The sequence below is a fragment of the Ammospiza caudacuta genome, chromosome 3, assembly GCF_027887145.1.
Source record: "Ammospiza caudacuta isolate bAmmCau1 chromosome 3, bAmmCau1.pri, whole genome shotgun sequence".
Taxonomy (NCBI): domain Eukaryota; kingdom Metazoa; phylum Chordata; class Aves; order Passeriformes; family Passerellidae; genus Ammospiza; species Ammospiza caudacuta.
In genome coordinates this window covers 21,852,079-21,856,004 of record NC_080595.1, presented here as the reverse complement: position 1 = coordinate 21,856,004, position 3,926 = coordinate 21,852,079, and positions in this window count along the sequence as shown.

Sequence of the window (3,926 nt, the reverse complement as noted above, 5' to 3'; positions counted from 1 at the left end):
AAATCCAAAGAGAGCTCTGAAGGAGAAGAGCCCTGCTTTTAACTCCTTGCGTTTGTGGTCTCTGAGGTGGATCCAATACCCCACTGGTCAAACCAGGTGCTCATCTTAAAATCCGAACACCCATTGGTGACCACAGCAAAAACTACATATCCCAGATGTCCCATTTCCGGTCAAACCACGACACTCACTTTGGTTTTGTGTATTAAGTGGGAATAAACATAATAACTAGAGTATTCCAAGAGCAACAAGGAAAAATACCAGATCACACTCTGCTCTCCAGCCCTGCCCTAAGTTAAAAATTGTGAGGACAAAGGAGTGGTGTGGGAGACGACCATGAGGAAAACAGGGCTGGGATGCCATGAGCAAACACCCTTGTTTAACTCAAGGTGAGGAAGTGAAACAGTCTTCCCGCGCCGCCTGCACCTCCATGTAAATGAACTTCTGCCCGTCAGCTGTTGCTCACTCCCCCGGTTCCAGCATATTCCATGTTCCCAGTTTCCCCATTGGTTCTCACCAGAACACCGCTCCTCCCTTTCTCTCTTATTGGTTCTGCCTCCAGCTCCTCTCCTGGGCCCTCTCCCCATTGGACTGCTTATACACTGGCCCCGCCTATCCTGCCCCACTTATATATCCTAGCCCCTGGCTCGCCTGAGGCTTTGCAGCCTTGGGTCCCTTCACCAGTGGTTGTGTTTGTACCCTGATCCTCAGTAAACCCTCGTGGATTTTACCAAGTGGAGAGTCCTCTCATCTCTGGTGAGGCGGCTGTTACATGGGCTCGGGCATCTGGTGGGCTGAGGGGAGTGTCAGTGCAGCGTGAGGCAGAGGTGCTCTCAGGTCAGCTGGCACCCCAGCAGCACCTGCCCGGGGAAGCACTCCTCAGTGGGGAAGGGAAGGCGCCTGCAGGGTGGTGTGAATAGGCAGCTTTAACTTGCACCACTAGCAAAAGTGAAAGCAAAAATATGAGGCACAGGGGGGCTTTATTGCATGCATTCCACTTGTTTGCCCAGTCCTTTCCCCTTCTCTGTCCGCACACCCCCAGTCCCTTGCGCCCCGGGCAGGGCAGAGCAGTGCTGTGACACACAGGCAGCATGGGCATGGAGGCACTCTTAGCCAGGGTGAGCTGGCTCCGACCTGGGATGTTCCAGATCTGACATCCGACTTCTTGAAAACAACAAAAATGCTCACACTGCTGTTCCCAAGTCCCCTGACTGTGCTCTGCTGTGTGAAGCACTGCAGACATGACACACTGTGATCCATCAGCAGCATCATAGGGAATTCTCCATATGGGTGAACAGTTAACTGAAAAAGTTTTTACACCACTGCTGTCATCTCCCAAGAATCACAGTCACCAAGGTGTGTGACAATTTCCAGACACACCAATGCTATGTCAAAGCATTTCATGTACAACTTTCCTGACTCAGTACAGTGGGGATTTGGTTCCCTGCAGCTGAGGTGTATGATGGAGTAATCCCAAGTGAGTGCTAAAATTTGGCAATTTTCCTCCAACAATTTTATGAAGGACATAAAGAAGCATCTGACAGGAGGCAAAAAAATCAGTTATCTACTGAAGCATTTCTCCTCAGCGCATGTAAGAGTCACAAGCAAGAAAGAAGAGGACTCCTGGGTGATTAAGTCCAGGAAGTGAGTGCTGAGAGCAGCGCCAATAGGATAACTAAAGAAACTCCTCATTTTATTAGATTTCACTAAATTAATGAATCTTTTGCAGAAATTGACATGTTTTGCCAATGCAACTATAACTAACAGGCGATTTCCATTCAAAAATTCAAAAACTTTGTTTGTTAGCAAATTTCTGGCAGCACCTACACTCCCTGCTGTCTGGGAGTTCAGGCTTCAGGACCCTAGAATTTCCACAGCAAACAGCCATGCAGAATGCCCTCATTCTTAGGACATCAAGGGTTGCAGTGCCAGGGAATCAGCAAGAGGGTTGTCCTATAGCATTCCACAACTGTGTGCTCTGATCAGATATACTTCCCTCTGGGGGAAATTCAGTGGAAAAAAACATCTGCTTTCTGCTCAAAAAAATCCTTTATTCTGTATGTACATTTTCATCATCAATTATATAAATACTTCTGCTTGGTTCTAGTGACAGGACTCAGATTCTGCTCCACAATGCAGGCACATCTCCTATTCCCTCTGGGTGCTGAGTTCCTCATCTGCAAGGCAGATAAGATAGATTACAAATTTAAGGTTGGTGTTCACAATAGACCAGTGCATTACTATTAATATTTTACAGAGATCTTTTGTCCACCTTGCAGCTGAACATGAGCAGATTCCCAGTGACCTCATTTTCGTTTATGCTGGGGTCCCTTACACAATGCAGAAGTACAGATGGACCATAAAGCAGAAATAGATCATAGTAATTGCCACTCAGAGTCCCTTTAAACCACACAGAGTGACAAAAAGGGGCTTTTCTGTAAAGAAGAATCTGGTCCATCAGTCTTTTTAATGCCCATAAGCAGGTGGTAACATGCTGCAGTGCACTTTAGAGATGGCTGGCAGCACCTAATACAGAGTAACACGCTGTAAATAGAGCCACTACACTGTGAAGCCATCAGGTGATTTAAATCATCAGAGGAATAATGCTTTTAGCAGCGAACTTTAACACAAGGTTTAGGTTATGGATCAGCTCTGGGCTTTGACGTATGAAATTCCACCTAACAAATGCAAGAGTGTGACTTGGCCTTAACTAAGCAGTCATATCAGATGGCAAATATAAAGGAAAATGTGTTACTTACTCTGTGTTAAAGTTATATATAGCAATTATTTTGCTATAACCTTCAGTTTTTTAACCTATTCTGGACAGGAATATGATCACCGTAAAGAGAATTATTCAACAATAGAGAACCCCAATATTGTTTCATCTGCATCGGTGTCCCAGCTCTTCATGGGTTACGTCTGGAATTGGATCCAATGAGACCATCAGATCATCTAGTATCTTCTCCTTTATTCTGTATCTTTCAAGATAGGATTGCTTTTCTCTTACACAAAATCTGGGGAAAATATCTGAACAAAACCCCTGTATGGAAGTCCCATCCACACCTACTACCAGCAGCAGCCCTGGTGTATCAGTGGGCAGCTCTCTCCTTTCCATGCAATCCATCCTAATGCAATGTGACAAAGCACTGTGGTTTCTGATTGCCTGTGTATTTCACCAGGAATAGTAAATGCTTTGGAAATACTTCAATTCCTTCAAGTTAACCAATTATTTTGTGCTTAACTTGAGCAACATCCAACTTCATCTGGAAAAAAAAAGTCTAAACATAACAAGAGAGAGAAGTCAGATCAGATGGGGGAGAAGGGTCCATCATGAAAGTTCTCTAGAGGGACTGCTGGTACCTTCAGCAAATGCCAGAGCAGCTTTTTATGCCTCTTTTTATGCCTCTGTGTAGCCTTCTCATTCAAACATGATTCTTCCTTTCACAAGCACAGTTTCTCTGTTGCCATAGCAGAAAGTGACCTTCAGAAAAATCAACCATGACAAGTTTTTACAGTAACAGGACCTTTGTTTTATGAGCTTAAATTAATCAGATAATCTTATCTACTGTGGAGATGTATTTGTGCTCCAAAGGTGTTCCTGCCTGCAGTGATATTTGTTAAGGCTCCAGGATTTGGGTTCAAAGCTCATGAAAAGGGCATCCTCAATTTGCAAGGCCTCTTATCTGATTAATCTCACTGTAAATGACAAGAAGCATTTTACATTATTTGCTTATTGGAAGTCCTCTGCCCATGACATCATACCACAGTGTCAGCATCAGGAGCATTTGCTCAGATGATCTTCTCCATGTGTCTGCACCTACAGTCTCTCCTCCTGTAATCTGGGTCTTCCATTTGGCACTCTTTGATGTATGAAGACACAAAGCAAGTTTGTCTTTATCAAACAGCCACCACATCTCAACCAAAGCAAT